General features: G+C 43.3%; 1 pseudogene; it reads left to right on the top strand.

Annotated features, from left to right (window-relative positions):
• Nucleotides 1-11,066: 11,066 nt before the first annotated feature.
• LOC137208070 (large ribosomal subunit protein eL39-like) lies at nucleotides 11,067-17,283 on the top strand (annotated as a pseudogene).
• Nucleotides 17,284-17,596: the final 313 nt, after the last annotated feature.

Genomic DNA, 17,596 nt, shown 5'->3' with positions numbered 1-17,596 from the left:
TCAGAAGCAAGAGAGGGCTGTGGGAGACTTTATATCTTTAAAAAGTATTTAACAGCAGAAAACTCTCATTGTCTGTTCCATCTTTTCCTTCAAGTCCCAACTCAAATGTCACCTTCTCAGTAGAAGTTTACTGGAGATACTCCCATATGCATTATCTATTTATTGAAAAACATCAAGTCCCTACTGTATACCAAGCTTGTGCAAGGAGCCAGGAACACATCAGGCCAGTTCAGTCTTCAAGAGAATCTGTATCCGGTTGGGAGATGGATTTGCTAATAAGTACGGCAGTTTGAGCTCCACAACGGAATATCCAGGGAGATGCTGTATAGCTTCATGGCAAAGAATGCCAACTTTAGAGAAAAACAGACTAGAAGGTGGGGTGGAGGAAGGGTGTTGGGATTCTAATGGCTATACAAAGGAAGAAATCCTCAACCCTTAAAAGATGGTTTCATGGAAGAAGGGACATTTGAGCTGGGGTTTTTTTTTTGGTTTTGGGGTTTATTTATTTGGTTGCACCGGGTCTTAGTTGCGACCAGCGGGCTCCTTAGTTGTGGCATGCAAACTCTTAGTTGCAGCATGCATGTGGGATCTAGTTCCCTGACCAGGGATCAAACCCAGGCCCCCTGCACTGGGAGCTCAGAGTCTTAACCACTGCCCCACCAGGGAAGTCCCTGAGCTACGTTTTGAAGGATATATTAGTGACAAACGCGTGATCATCACATTGTGCTACTTTGTTTTTCCAGCTTTATTGAGGTATCATTGACAAATAAAAATTGTATATATTTAAGGTGTACAACGTGATGATTTGATATATGTGTACAGTGTGAGATAATCACAATCAAGCTAATTAACACATCGATCACCCCACGTGGTTACCATATTGTGCTATTTTTAATGTGAGAAATAGTGATACACGTAACAAAAGAAGTATCATGTGGGTACAATCACTGTGGCAGATCAGGGCAAAGCTTGTCCCCAGGATTTATTCTCCCCTTCTTTTATTTTTATTTATGTATTTATTTATTTTATTATTATTTTTTCCCCCTTCTTTTAGATTAGAGCTCCCGTGTTTCAGCTGGAGGTATGGCAGCTGAATATTACTTTTCCCTGTCTCCCTTTTAATGAGACGTGGCCATATGCTTAAGTTCTGGCAGTGGGATGGCAGAGAGAATAAGATACAGAATTTCTTTAAAGGGCATCCCCTTGAAGAGGAAAAGTGAGCGTTCTCTCCTCCTGCTTTCCTCCCTGCTGATCATCACGTGTGTGGCACAGCATCTCAGACCATGAGATGAGAGCCACACGTTGGAGATGGCAGGGCAACAGGATAGAAGGTGCCTGGGACCTTGTCACCAGGAAACCACCATGTCAGTCCCAGGCTCCTTATCCTCAAACTGTTGATAGAGAAGCAAACTTCTATCTTGTTGGCCTTTCTTAGAGCCACCAAGCCTGTGGCCAACAGATATGCAGACATCATGGATTAGCACCTCCCAAACCATTCACTAGCCTTCTTTTCTTTGCCTTCCTCTGTTACAGAGGCTAGGAGTCTAAAATACTTATCTTGGGAATTCCCTGGCGGTCCAGTGGTTAGGACTCCGTGCTTCCACTTCCGGGGGCCTGGGTTCAATCCCTAGTCAGGGAACTAAGATCCTGCAAGCTGCGTGGTGTGCCCCCCCAACCAAAAAAAAAAAAAAAACTTATATTCTGAGACTCCCATGCAGCCGGGCATTGCCATGTGACTCTGCTTTGGCCACTGAGATATAAGCAAGATTCCCAGGAAGGACATCCCTTTATGAATTTTTTTAAAACTCACAAAGAGAAAGCTTTTGTCTCTGCCTCCTTCTGCCGACCTGGAGCAGCTGCAGCCTTCTTGTAACCATGAGGACAAATGCTATATGATGAAGATGGCAGAACACAAATGTGGGAACCTGTTCCCTAAAGGCATCCTTGAGCAATAGAACTGACCCCAGATTTCCTCTCCCAGATATATGGTGTCATGCCATATATATATGGTATATATCTTTATCTTCAGAAGCCACAGAGTCTTCTGTTACCTATAAACAAACACATTCCTGAATGATCCATTATGGAGTATAAAAGCTAAAAAGAATCTTAGAAAGGATCTAGCACAGTTAGAGTCAAAGTATGTTCCTAAGAACACTAGTGTTATGGAATGTTAGTTGGCATGCATATTAAAAATGGAGGGCTTCCCTGGTGGCGCAGTGGTTGAGAGTCCACCTGCCGATGCAGGGGACACAGGTTCGTGCCCCGGTCCGGAAAGATCCCACATGCCACGGAGCGGCTGGGCCCGTGAGCCATGGCCACTGAGCCTGCGTGTCCGGAGCCTGTGCTCCGCAACAGGAGAGGCCACAACAGTGAGAGGCCCGTGTACCGCAAAAAAAAAAAAAAAAAAAATTGGAGAAGGTATTTGTCAAAGAGCATAGGAAGTTCTGAGTTAACAATGGCAAACAGGTTTTATTTCTGCAGGACTTGTCAGGGCCTTCAGAATGCCAGTGGACCTATGAATCTTTCTAAGGAAGGTATGCCTAAAGCTATTTGACTATAAAACTCCCTTTTACTGGGGACCATTTCTCTGATTAAGTTTTCTCAGAACACACTGAAGGACAGTCCCCGTGTTTAGCATATGAGAAACTGAGACCATTAGCTCTCCTGACACCCAATGAAGGATCCATGAGACTGCTATTGTCAGAGGCACACTTTTCTTTGTTTGCTTTTGGCCGAACCACACAGCATGAGGAACTTCCCCAACCAGGGATCAAACCCTTGCCCCCTGCAGTGGAAGCGCAAAGTCTTAACCACTGGACTACCAGGGAAGTCGGCACACACTCTTATTCGTGGAGGTCACGTGAACTAATTACAGCCCCTCCCTGGAGTTTTCTAAGTCTTCTTTTTCTGTCTGGATGCTGGAGAGATTTAGTAGTCTATGGCCAGGGTTGCAGCCTCATGGGGACACGGGCCTGAAAGGGTCCCCTCCCCACACGCACCCCAAACCTCCATTTCTGGCTGACACTGAACTCTGGGCGGATGGGGGAGTGGGGTGAATGCAAGGTGGGACCTCACCTTCTACCTCCAGCAATTATGGGCCTCTCTCCCGAAGGCCCAGGTCTCCTTGCAGGAGTTCTGGGGCAGGCACTTTTCTCCCTTTGACAGCACGCAGTGCTTCCCAGGCCTGAGCAAAACAGCACTGGTGTCTTGACGTTGAGGGGCTTCAGGACACACCACCCCAGAACATGCCGGTTTGGCATATTGACAATTTTGAGGTAAGGCACTTGGAAAACAGCAGATACCAGAAGAGATCTCCAGCCTCCCCTTTCCTTCCTGAAAGCAGGAGATGAAAGATGCCCCGTGAAAGATGAAAGAATGCCTCCCCTATGAAACATGCCCACCCCCTCACCGCCACCACGGCCGCTGGAGGCAAAGAACATTCTTGTCACCAGAGACCAGGCAGGGGGGGATGGGGGGGCTTTGAGCCCAAGAAGAGTCTACACAAACTTTGCTGAAATAACGCTTGTCTGCCTTTAGCATCCCCATATATTTTCCTTTTTTTTTGGCCGCGCTGCAAGGCACACAGGATCTCAGTTCCCCGACCAGGGATCGAACCCACACCCCCTGCAGTGGAAGTGCAGAGCCTTAACCACTGGACTGCCAGGGAAGTCCCAAGCATCCCCAAATATTTTATTTTATTTTAATTTTTAAATGAATTTTATTTATTTATTTATTTTTGGTTGCGTTGGGTCTTTTTTGCTGCGTGCGGGCTTTCTCTAGTTGCAGCGAGCGGGGGCTACTCTTCGCTGCGGTGCGCAGGCTTCTGATTGCGGTGGTTTCTCTTGTTGTGGAGCAGAGGCTCTAGGTGCGTAGGCTTCAGTAGTTGTGGCACGTGGGCTCAGTAGTTGTAGCTCGTGGGCTCAGCAGTTGTGGCTCGTGGGCTCAGTAGTTGTGGCACATGGGCTCAGTAGTTGTGGCTTGCGGGCTCTGGAGTGCAAGCTCAGTAGCTGTGGCGCATGGGCTTGGTTGCTCCACGGCAGGTGGGATCTTCCCGGACCAGGGCTCGAACCCGTGTCCCCTGCATTGGCAGGCGGATTCTTAACCACTGCGCCACCAGCGGAGCCCCCCCCGTATATTTTAGATACTTTTTCATACTCCGTTCAACTGAGTATATGAGCACTTAGGCCTAACTGCTTTCTGAGTCTTCATGTCCATGTAAAAGAATTATTAAATTATTAAATAAAATGTACACTTGACCCTTGAACAACACAGGGGTTGGGGTGCCGACCCCTGGGCAGTTCAAAATCCAGGTGTAATTTTGCAGTCAGCCCTCTGTTTCCGTGGTTCCGCATCTGTGGACTCAACCAACTGTGGATCGTGTAGCACCATAGTATGTATTTAGCAGAAAAAATTTGCATACAAGTGGACCCACGCAGTTCAAACCCATGTTGTTCAAGGGTCAACTGTATGCTTTTCTCCTGTTAATCTGTCTTGTGTCAACTTAATTCTCATGCCCAGCCGGTGACCCTAAAAGGTAGAGGAAAAGTTTTGCCTCTCCTACAATAATATCTGGCTTAATTAACAGCCATATTTTCTTTTCTTTAAAGTGAAATATCATTAACTTTGCCTTGTATGCTTTGTCCTTAGATGCTGTTCCGTCCATGATAGGAGCATAGCCAGGGATCAAGCTTCATCTGAGCAGCTGGCCTGAGTCTTCCCAGGTAGGATCAGTGGGGAAGGTCAAGGTTGAAAAAACTTATCTTAGGAAAAGGGAGTCAGATGTTCAGAGAATGGATCAACCCTGGAGGGAAAGAGGCAGAGCTAAGAGACCACCCCTGGGGCAAGGGGTTTCCAGGCCCCAGGAGTTGAGACTGGACCCTCTGCCCTCCTTTTCTTCTCTCTCCACCACACTCTTCCTGTTTTCCTTAGTCTCCCTCCTCTCAGCCCCCATCCCATTCTGTTCCATGGCCAGAGGCAGCTCTGGGGGAAACAGGGACATAGCTGAGCCTCACTAGTCACAATACAAGAAAAAGCTAATCAACTACTGCTTCCATTTATGGAGAATTTTCCTCAACGTGCTATAAATACAAGCAGACTGAGTTGTATCGTGCTTAGCTTTATTGCTCTCCGCAGATACAGCATTTTTTATAAGTTGAGGGTTTGTGGCAACCCTGCATCGAGCCAATCTGTCGACACCATTTTTCCAACAGCATTATTTTTAAATCAAGGCATGTACTTTGTTTTTTTAGACATAATGCAATTGCACACTTAATAGACTACAGTATAGTGTAAACGTAACTTTTATACACCCTGGGAAAACAAAAAATTTGTGTGACTTGCTTTACTGCGGTATTCACTTCATGGCAGAACCGAGCCTGCAATATCTCCAAGGTCTGCATAAACTGTTGCATATGCAATGCATATGTATTCAGCATGTATATGCATATATATATATGCACACGTATATCCTTTTTTGTTATATATTTATTTACTTATTTATTTATTTATTTTTGGCTACTTTTGGTTCTTCATTGCTGTGCGCGGCTTTCTCTAGTTGTGGCGAGCAGGGACTACTCTTCCTTGAGGTGCGCGGGCTTCTCATTGCAGTGGCTTCTCTTGTTGTGGAGTACGAGCTCTAGGTGTGTGGGTTCAGTAGTTGTGGCACGCGGGCTCAGTAGTTGTGGCACACGGGCTTAGTTGCTCCGCGGCATGTGGGATCTTCCCGGACCAGGGCTCAAACCCGTGTCCCCTGCATTGGCAGGCGGATTCTTAACCACTGCGCCACCAGGGAAGTCCACACATGTGTATCCTTAAGACAACCACTGAGGTAGGCACTGCTATTAGCCCTGTGTGAGAAATGAAGAACTGAGCTACAGAGAGGTTAAGGAACTTGGTCAAGGCCAAGGTGGAGAAGCCCTGGGTTTGGGGACAATCATGTTCCTGATTCCACCTGCTTAACCACTGTGCAATACACGGAAAGGTTTATAAACGTGTAAGGGGCATCATTAGGAAGTTTTTTAAACAAGTGCACATTTGATTCGAAATATGTATGCATCTGGGAATACTTCAAGCCACCAATTCTTCTGATTTCATATTTTTTTAATACCAAAATATTATACCATCAGAACTATCGGTATTACAGTTCTTAAAAAGAGCACCATATACAAGGATATTAAAATCTCCCAAAGTGGCTTTGCAATGAGGAATTGCTAATTGCAAATAAAATTTAAAAGGAGGGGAGGGTGGCTGAGTAAATACAGTCCTAGACATGGGGTGTGTCGGGTGAAGGATTGGAATTCCACAGAAGGCCTTTCGGCGTGGCTGTACAAGTAAAGGGAGCCCTTTGCCTGCTATTTTATGTTTGATCAGGTCCTCCTGTTAATAAACTTGCAGGGTTCCTATTGGGCAAACTCCCAGCCATGCTGTAAAAATGCTTTGTCCCCAGAACATATTTAAATTTCAAATGCATGCCTAATATAATAAGCCCAAGCCTAGTGCGGGTTAAATTCTCTGCATAACTTGAGGGGTTATTTCATTTCACTTCAGCTCTTTGGAGTTCTGCATTTGGGTTTTGTCCACTGCCCCCTGCCCCCAAGCCTGTCTTCCTTTCTCTCTGCAATCTGCTAGTGGCAATTAGCCTAAAAGATATACCTTTGTGCTCTGGTTTGGTTTAAAAAGGCATTAATCTTGGTTATGGGGGATACGCTATGCTAATGTGTGTTTTATTTTCAGCAAGTCTTATTGATCTGCACTTTCCATTCTTCCTTATTAATGTCCAGCAGCCTAACTTTTAAAGGGTCAAATTTCAAAGAGACAACAACCTCTCCTTGGGAAGTACTCCCCCTCATATTTCTGGAAACACAAGTAGACTATTTGGCCCCTGATCCATATGCATGGATGGGTTCATGTGAGCGTCCTGGGGTTTGAGGGTTTGCAATGCAGGCCTGGAAGCTAAGGGTACCCGAAGGAACACTTCTCACTGTACAGCTTTTTAAGAACGCTAAGTGGTGGTAGTGGTGGAGGGATGGGGGGAATGGGGGTGGTGGAAATCAAAAATCACCTCTTCTGAGTTTGAGGATCTCTATCTTCTGGTTTGGGACTATCTAAATTTACCATTTCAATAGTTGCCTGATCCCAGTGCTGTACTGCTATTTATGGAAATTCTAAATGTAGTCACTTCAGTGGCGATTGTTAATGACAGCAACACAAACTTGAAAGGAGAAAGATAAGATCGCTCCAACTTCTGGACTTATCCTTTTCAAATAAATGTCTCATTTTGGAATCATTTTAATTTTACAGAGACATTGTAAAGATGATATTGAGTTCCCACATGCTCTCTTTATCCAATTTCCCCTAATTTTAACATCTTACATTTCATGGTACACTTGACAAAATTGAGAAATTAACGTTAGTAAAATACTATTAACTAAATTCCAGATTTTGTTATGATTTCATCAGTTTTTCCACTGACTGATGTCCTGTTTCTGTTTTGGGATCTAATCCAGGATACCACTTTGCATTTTTAGTGTTTTCTTTGTTTTAACTCTTATTTTGTTTTCATCACATTGACCTCCCCACATCATTGCGTTTTGTTTTGTGGGGTTTTGTCTTCTTTCTGTTTTTCCTATTAATGATAAAAAAAAAATCACGGGAGAGCACAGTCTTCTGAAAGGAACACTAGAGTCTCTTTATTTATTTCCTAAATGGTGATATGCATCCCACTGGTGGTACACATGAGATAATTTTAGGTGGTATAACAATGAAAGTTTTTTATTTAAATAATTATATTTTTTAACGGCTTTTAGAAAAATATATAACAAGCCAATAAGTCCATTTTACTGACATCATTTCCCAGGATGAGGCTAAATGTGGAAAAGTGAGTCGATATCAAGATGGCTTAAAGGAAAATATTATGTAAGTGGTTGTACAAGTGATTCACAGATAAGGGAAGTGCTTACAGGGTTGAAATTTGGAAATACTTGGTCTCTTTCAAATCCTTCCTTACGCACACGAGGAAACTGAGGCCTGTGCCTCCACTGCAAAGATCACTTCTTCCCCGGTGGCCCCATTCCCATGGAGGCCGCCTCTCCGCAGAGCCAGGGTACAGTTCCTGGCTGGTCTGTGTGTCCTGCCAGGTGATGGGGGCAGTTACGGGCTTGAGGTCATTCTGGTCCATCAGACATGAGAGCAAACCTGCCAGGGGCTTCAGGAAGGTTTTCTTTCGTCTTAAAAAGGGATGCAGTCATCAATAGTGGGCAGGACCCGTAAGCCGTGGCACCCCCACAGAATGAGGAGTTCTACACCACCGTGAAAACGACCAAATCCCACTGTGGAGGGATTGCTAAGGCATGTTGCTATATGAAACAATCTAGAAAAGTATACTGTTGACCCTTGAACAATACAGGTTTGAACTGCATGGGCCCATTTATACGCAAATTTTGTTCACTAATAAATACTACAGTGCTGCGGAGTTCATGGTTGGTTGAATCCGCGGGCACCGGGGATTAAGGAGGGCCGACTATGATTTATACGCGGATTAACCCCTACCTTGTTCAAGGGTCAGCTGTATATAGTATATTATTAACCATCTAAGAAAGGGAGGAGGTACAAATACATGTTTGCCTATATTAAAAAACAAATAGTGGAAAGATGAAATAAAAACTTTTTTAAAAATGGTTACCAACAGGGAAGGGAGGAAAATGAGGAGAGACAGGCCAGAACCTTCTCTGAAAACTACTGCGGTAATTTCACTTTGGTCCCATCTACGTATCTTACGTAACTGAAACTTAAATTCAGTTTTTTAAAAAAAAATCCCTAAAATTTGAAAACAAATTATAAAAAAAAAAAAAGAAAAGAAAGAACCTAACTGTATATTTACTTGGTAGCATAACTACACAGAGAGGAAATATTTCAAGGGACTTACATCCCAAACTCCTGAAATGGAGTAGCTCAGATCTCATAATTTGACTATATATCCTTGGCGGGGTGTGTATGCCCTGAGGACAAAAAACCCCTGCAAAAACAAATCTTAAAAACGATTTTTCTTAATCGTATTTTTGGTGGTCAAGTTGATACTGCTCTTCTTAGACGGTTACGTATATACTGTGGGATAAAGCAAATATTTGTCTCTTAGGTCAAATGATTACCTTAAAAAAAGCCTTTTAAATAAAATTTTATTGCAAATTAATATGTATTTATTCTACAAAATGTTGAAGAAGGCAAGTAACCTTAATAAAAATCACCCATCCTCTTATCATTCAAAGATAACCGATATCAGCACTGTGTATCTTTTTTTTTTTTCCCCCCCCCGGAACGCGGGCCTCTCACTGCTGTGGCCTCTCCCGTTGCGGAGCACAGGCTCCGGACGCGCAGGCTCAGCGGCCATGGCTCACGGGCCCAGCCGCTTCGCGGCATGTGAGATCTTCCCGGACCGGGCCACGAACCCACGTCCCCTGCATCGGCAGGCAGACTCTCAACCACTGCGCCACCAGGGAAGCCCAGCACTGTATATCTTTAACTCATTTTCTGTGCATGACTCTGTACTTCTCTTACAAAAATAACATCATGCTGAATATATGTTCAGAATATAACCCATTTTTCAATTTTTTTATTACTGTATGACATTCTTTCCATATCTCTAACCTAAGCGTTTTTCTGCATCTGCTAGTCTGTAAACTCCTTAAGGGTAGGGCCTTTGACCAATATTTCTCCAACTTTATTCACATACCCCAAACTCAAATTTTGTCATATATGCATTGCACCTCTTCAATTATTTACTTAATATTTTCCTTTAAACAACTCACATTTTTTTCTTAGCCTAACCTTATGCCATTGTGTTCTTGACATTAGAGGCTTGATAAACTACTTATACGTTCTGCTAATATGAATTAATATAAATACATAACTGATAAAATTCAAATGTTCATCTATGTGTGGTTCTAAATCATCTTGTGCACAGCCAGAGGTGTGCACCACATTTTGGCAAAGTTCTATAGCGTCATATTTAAAGGCTAAATAGAGTTTAGATTTTTTTTATTATTGACTTTGTATATGCGTACACTTTCTATGAGTTTTAATGCTCTTTGAGAGGTGTGCGACCATCACCACAATCAGGATACAGGAATGTTCGGTCAGCCCGCAAAATGCCCCCCTGCTGCCCCTTTGCAGACTTCTCTTTTCTGGACAGCCCATGATCTCCCACTGTTGGGTCATGGAGTTGTTTCCTAGTTTTCTCTTTGATGATTAACTCACTTCCTTTAAGTATTGTTGTGTTTGAAGCCCTTTGGGATAGCTTCAAATTGTAATCAATCCGGGGTTTCTAAGCACTGATAGAAATATCCAGAGAAACATAACTTATCTATTTTTTTTTCTTCTACTTTAAGTTTCTGTATCCCCTCAAAATTTTATGCATTTATAAGGAAGTCATGGTTTCTGTTGTTTCTGAGCACAATTAAACAAAGATAAACGGTATAAACATTTCAAAGATGAAGCATCTTGGATCTAATACACAATCCACATGGGTGCCTGATTTTGGCTTCGGGATTTTCTGTTCCGTTCCCTCAGTCCTTCCCCATGCTCTTGTGGTAGGCAAGCCACCCTTACATGAATAATATTTCCCAGCACACGTGTCCCCTCTCCACTAGCCTGTGTCCGTGAGAGACATCACTAATCAATCACTGCACTCTTCAACTGATCCCCAATACAACTCAGAGTCCTTCTCAACCCAGCATTCCAGGCAGTTGGGTGGAGGTAGCAACCACATGAAATGTTTTTGCTCTTCTAATTCAGTCTTAGGTTGAGGTTGAAATAATGTCTCTATCTTGACCCGTTGGGTCTCTCAGCCCACAAGTCTTCAATCCTCACACCTGAGTTCACTTATCCCCACTTGTAAACCCAGCTCCAAGGCTTTACTTAGGGCTGGGAGGAGGATGTAAGGAGTAGCACAAAGTAGTTCTTTGGGGTGATGGAACTGTTCTGTGTCCTGGTTGTAGTGGTGGTTACAAAAATTGATACATGTGTTAAAACACATCAAACTGGACACCCAGAAAAAGTAAATTCAAAAAATGTTAACACGGGCTTCCCTGGTGGCGCAGTGGTTGAGAGTCCGCCTGCCGATGCAGGGGACACGGGTTCGTGCCCCAGTCCGGGAAGATCCCACATACCGCGGAGCGGCTAAGCCCGTTAGCCATGGCCGCTGAGCCTGCGCGTACGGAGCCTGTGCTCCGCAACGGGAGAGGCCACAACGGTGAGAGGCCCGCATACCGCAAAAAAAAAAAAAAAAAAAAAGTTAACACAAGTGAACGTGGGTGGTATTATGACAGAGGTGACTGAATCTACCCTAATTTATAAACAAACGAAGTATTGAACAATTTCCAGCTTGGGTGCTCCACTGGGGGTGGTATACATCTCATACGTAAGTGGACTTATGTCCTGACCCCGTTGAGGCTGGGAAGTATTGGTCAAGGGCAAAGAGAACTATCTGGTTTTGAGCTTTTCTATTTTGGTCACAGGTGTTCTCATTTCCTAGCAGACAGGGTCCTTCACAGTAGGGTAGTTGTTAATTAGCTGGGGACCCCAGAGCCTTCCCCTGCCCGCCTCGTTGCACTGTGAACTCTGCTCACACAGGCCTCTCCTTCACTCCTTTGCCACCTTTGGAACTTGGACCACAGGTGTCCTGGAAGAGCCACGTTTCACCCCTTCCCCTCGCTTTCCCTGGTCTGAATCCTGCCCATCCCTCCAGCTGCCTTTCTGTCCCCCAGCCAACCCGATGACAAGATGACTCCCATTTGAATTCACACAGTGCCTGTCCTGATCTGGGCCAAGGGAAGCCTTTCTGGAAATGGACTGGGTCAATGCAGGGTCAGTTCTTAGCGGGAAGTATGTGCCCCACATAGTAATTCATTATGCATGCTCAACACACAACTGGTGTTTATTGGAGCTATTCTAATGACCACCTAAAGCCATGGTTCTCCAAATGTGGTCTCAATCCAGCAGCGTCAGCAGCATCTGTAAACTTGTTATGAATGCAAGTCTTGGGCCCCAACTAAGACTTACTGAATCAGAAACTCTGGGGGTGCTTCCCGACAATCAGCCTCTGCACAAACTCTCCAAGTGATTTTTTTTTTTTTTTTTTTTTTTTTGGCTGCGTTGGGTCTTTGTTGCTGCATGTGGGCTTTCCCTAGTTATGGCGAGCAGGGGCTACTCTTCATTGTGGTGTGCAGGCTTCTCATTGTGGTGGCTTCTCTTGTTGCAGAGAATGGGCTCTAGTCTAGGTGTGTGGGCTTCAGTAGTTGTAGCACGCGGGCTCAGTAGTTGTGGCTCGTGGGCTCAGTAGTTGTGGCTCACGGACTCTAGAGCACAGGCTCAGTAGTTGTGGCGCATGGGCTTAGTTGCTCTGCAGCATGTGGGATCTTCCCAGACCAGGGCTCGAACCGTGTCAGCTGCATTGGCAGGTGATTCTTAACCACTGCGCCACCAGGGAAGTCCCTCTCCAAGTGATTTTTGCACTCGCTGAGAAACACTGAAGTTCAAGAACCACTGGTCTCAAGCACTGGTTTACCCTGACTGCACATTACAGAGGGCTGTTAAATCCCAACATCCACGTAAGAAATGATGGCATCTTGGACAAAGGGGAAGGAATTAGACTTCATCCTCCGAAGGGAGGGGGGTCAAGGGACTTGCAGATATATTTTAAAAGCCTCACATTCCCCCTTACCTTGCTTTATTTTTCCTCAGAGTTGTTATCACTCCTGACATATTATGTGTCTGTTTCTCTGTGTGTGTGTTGTCCTTTTCTGTTCAGATGTCAGCTCCTTGTCTGCCTGGATCGCTCTCCTATCCTTTTGCTTATAACCATGCCTGATGCCTAGTAGGTGCTCAATATATATATTTTTGAGTGAATCATTCACCATGTGGTAATGCCTGTTTCATTTGGGAAAAAAATCAGACTGTTTGCTGGGAATCCAAAGGGAAAAAAATGTCTGCTGACAGAGGAGGAGACCAGAGAGGCTTAAGAAAATAATGCCCTGTAGTGGCGAGTACTCAGTAGCTGAGAGCGCCCAGCAGGGTTGCTTTCCCGGGGGACTTTGGCTATAGCAAGTCAGCTGTCCAGGAGGATGGGGAACAGCTAATGGAGGTGCCTTGGCATCCAGATCCTGGAATTATTCCTGATCTGTTGTTCTCGTGACAGACTCTTGCCTTCTCAAATGGGCTGCTTGTTTCCAAAGGGAAAGGGCTACGTCTTAGTGTCTTGGTGTTCAGTACACATAATGCAGTGTACTTAAAATTCATTGGCTACTTAATTGAGAGACACCAGGCCTGGTGGAATAATAATACAGCTGTTGTTTATTGAGTGTAAGCTGGGTGCCAGGTACAGTACTGAATGCTGATGTGCATTGCCTCAAAAAGAGTTGTGTCCATTTTATGATGGGGACACTGAGACCTAGAGAGAGAGAAAAAAAGAAGGGCTGGCCCATGGAGGGGACTCAGTAAATAGCTGTAGAATGATTGGACTCCTGTTATGTGGTTATGCCAACACACTGTGTACACCCAACCTCTGTTTACTGTGTGGAGATTATAATTGGAGTCGATAATTTTTCTTTTTTTGTTTTTGGCTGCGTTTGGTCCTCTTTGCTGTGCGGGGGCTTTCTGTAGTTGCGGCGAGCAGGGGCTACTCTTCGTTGCGATGCACGGGCTTCTCATTGCGGTGGCTTCTCTTGTTGCAGAGCTCGGGCTCTAGGCACGTGGGCTTCAGTAGTTGTGGCACGCGGGCTTCAGTAGTTGTGGCACACGGGCTCATTAGTTGTGACTCACGGGCTCTAGAGCACAGGATCAGTAGTTGTGGCTCACGGGCTTAGTTGCTCCGCGGCATGTGGGATCTTCCCGGACCAGGGCTCGAAGCCGTGTCCCCTGCATCGGCAGGCAGATTCTTAACCACTGCGCCACCAGGGAAGCCCCACAATTTACTTTTAAAGTTAAGGAAAATTTCCCAAATCAGGTGCCTTTAGAATCATGTTATCCTCACCTCCACCTCTGTCCCAGATAGAGTCAATCTACTTAATTGCATCATCCTGAAGGCAAAATCAGATCTCTGTCCCTCCCCTCAATGCCCATCCTTACTATGCCGATTCACATATATCGGATATTAGACTTTAGGAGGGAGAGGGGCCGGCAATTATAAGGGAAGGTAAGTATTGGCCTCCTTCCTTTATATTTAGAGTGTTCTTTCTAAAAAACAAAACAAACAAACAACCAACCTGGTCGCACATTGGTATCAACAAAGACCATGTTTAAATTTGGATGCTGAATTCCTGGTAATTGAAGGGTTTGAATCATTCTCTCATGCTTTCATTCGTGTCTATTGCTCAGTGATTCTGTGCTAGTCATTGTGATAAGCATGAGAGGTACAACAGTAAGAAGACACACTGACCTAGGCCTTTCAACCCACCAGAACAGCAGAGTATTAGAGTTCAGCTCTCCCTTGTCATTAGCTGAAAAAATTATTTTCTAAACGCATCTACCAAGAGCCCCCATGCTAGCCTGTTAGCCCCACCTGAGTGGCTTCAAACCTGGCAGCCCCATCCTCTTCCTCGGGGTGCTTGAGAGTCTGATAATTCCTCCAGAAGATTCTCTCAGATTTGTCCTCCAACCATGTTACCTGTTCATTCAGCTTGATGTGACTTGAAATTTCAGAATTTGATTTTATTTTGTGGGATGTATTTATTTTTTAAATTCAAAAAATTCTGTTTATTATTTGAAAATTCAAATATTATGTGAAATATATGGTATGAAAGTGAAAGTCTACACCATGTCCCAGAGAAAGCCACTATTACTAGTTTGGTGTATTTTCCATTCATTTTTTTTAATGTATAAATTAGCATATATTATTATCTTTTAAGGGAATTATACTCTTCATACTATCTTTCGACTAGCTTTTTTCTCTAAACAATACATTCTAGATGTGTGCTGTTCAGTACAGTACTATAAGCCTCATGTGGGAATTCAAATGTAAATATATAAAAAATTAAATAAAATTAAACCTTTAGTTCTTCAGTTACATTTGCCACATTTCAAGTGCTACAAGTAGCAAGTTGCTACCATGTTGGGCAGACATAGAACATTTCTATCATCACAGAAAGTTCTATTAGATAGCACTGCTCTACATAACTTTCCATGTCCATCTATAGACTTTCTATTTCACTCTTTTTTTTTAACCTCATCATTTTTCTTTGTATGAATATACATCAATATACTTAATCATTTATACTGATAGACACTGAGTTTGTTTCCAGTTTTTCACAGTTGCAAACAATGCTGCAGAATACATCCTCATACATAAAATGTGCCTCACTTGTACCCTGACTCTGCAGAATGAAATCCCAGAAGCGGAAATGCTCAGTCAAAAGTTATAAAACTACATTTAAATGTTCAGTTTTTAAAATAAAACCTTTGTTCTCCAGGAGCTGAGACTGAGAATAGATATCCCTACTGGTTAATCTGTCTGATTATATATCAATATAGGGTAGAAGAAAGGAAAATGGTCTGTGGCTTTGGGTTACTTTACTATCCACAAATTATAGCGGTACAATTTGTGAAGTTGCGTCTTAAATGGAAATTTGGTTTTAAAGCCAGTGTGGAAGGTAAAAAAAAACACAGTCATAAAATTCCCCTCAAAAAATCCCTTAACTTGTAAATAAACGTCATACCTTCTCTTAATAAGTCCGACATAGCCTGTCATTCCTCTGTGGCAGGAAGCACTGAATGTTTAATGGGCCAGAAGCCAGATAAAGAAAGGGCCCCACTTTGGCTATCAATTTTCCCATCCATGAAATAAGTAGGTTGAAACTCCCAAACACATTTCCAGGCAAAATGGTCCATGACTCCCAAAAATGTACTGGCTAGACAATATCCCTTTAGTGACTGCCTGAAAGAAATAAACATAGCACCAGAAAAGCCAGATGTATAAAGAAAGTAAATAGTCATTCGATCATAAAATGTTTTTAATGAATGCAGTATTATAACACAATGTTTCTCAAGCCACTCACTATTTTAGAATATTCAAATAGATTGTACATACACAGATTTCCACTTCCGGCCATGATGGAATAACAGAAACTAGATTTATCCTAAGTCCTTAAATAATTAACAAACAAAACCACACTAAATATGTGAAGCCTACCTTTTCAGACGTTGGGCAATAGGAAGATCATGACAGGTTGTCTGAGAAAAAGGAAACAAATTAGTGAAACTTTGATTGCTGGATTTCTGCCTGGAGGCACAGTCAAGAGTGCAGAACATTTCTCCAAAGAAGGCATACAGGTGGCCAAAAGGCACATAAAAAGATGCTCAAGGGCTTCCCTGGTGGCACAGTGGTTGAGAGTCTGCCTGCCGATTCAGGGGACATGGGTTCGTGCCCCGGTCCGGGAGGATCCCACATGCTGCGGAACAATTAAGCCTGTGCACCACAACTACTGAGCCTGTGCTCTGGAGCCCTCAAGCCACAACTACTGAAGCCCACACTCCTAGAGCCCTGCTTCTCTTGTGCTCTGCAACAAGAGGAGCCACCACAATGAGAAGCCCATGCACCGCAGTGAAGAGTAGCCCCCGCTCGCAGCAACTAGAGAAAGCCCACGTGCAGCAACAAAGACCCAACTCAGCCATAAATAAATAAATATGTATATAAATTTATTTTTAAAAAAGAAATAAAAGGAACTGCTAGTGGAAAAATTACTGTACGATATTAACAGTTTTTTAGATACTGCAGAAGAAAAGCTCAGTGAATGAAGACATAGCAATAAAAACCATCCAAATTGAGAGACAGAAAAGACAAAAGATTGAAAAACATGAACAGAGTCACAGTGACCTATGGGACAATATCAAGTAGTCTAACATATGTGTAATTGAGGTCTCAGAATAAGAGGAGGGAAGGAGGCATGCAGAAAAAATATTGGATGAACTAAAGGCCAAATTTTTTCAAAATTTGGTGAGAACTATCAATTCACAGAACCAAGAAACTAAATGAACACAAAGCAGGATAAAAATAAAACCACGAGAAGATATATTATCAGCATCAAATTCCTGAAGTTTTCCTTCGCCATTCTGGTGTGTGCAGTTGACTCTGTTCCTCACCATGTCTCTCACAAGACTTTCAGGATCAAGTAATTCCTGGTCAAGAAAAAGCAGAATTATCCCATTCCTCAGTGGATTTGGTTGAAAACTGGTAATAAAATCAGGTACAACTCCAAGAGGAGACATTGGAGAAGAGCCAAGCTGGGTCTATAAGGGATCGCACATGAGATGGTACACATATTTATGCTGAATCAAGGTCATTTGCATCTTACCATCTCACCCTGAAAACCACTACTATCTGGACAACTGGATGTATTTTATTGGGAAAATGATTTTTCTCTGTTTTAGTTTATCTGCACTAGTAGTTTGGCTCAGAAATAAATATGTGAGAATCTTTTGTTGGAAACAAAAACAAAACCAAAACACAAATTCCTGAAAACCAATGACTAAGAGAAAATCTTAAGAGAAAGCAGGAAAAAAAAAGTCATTGAATATACAGGAAGAAAGAGTTACATTTCTTGTCAGA

This window comes from Pseudorca crassidens, chromosome 15, assembly GCF_039906515.1.
Source record: "Pseudorca crassidens isolate mPseCra1 chromosome 15, mPseCra1.hap1, whole genome shotgun sequence".
Classification (NCBI taxonomy): Eukaryota; Metazoa; Chordata; class Mammalia; order Artiodactyla; family Delphinidae; genus Pseudorca; species Pseudorca crassidens.
The sequence above is the reverse complement of the archived record's forward strand: the minus strand, read 5'-3'. Positions and strand labels throughout refer to the sequence as shown.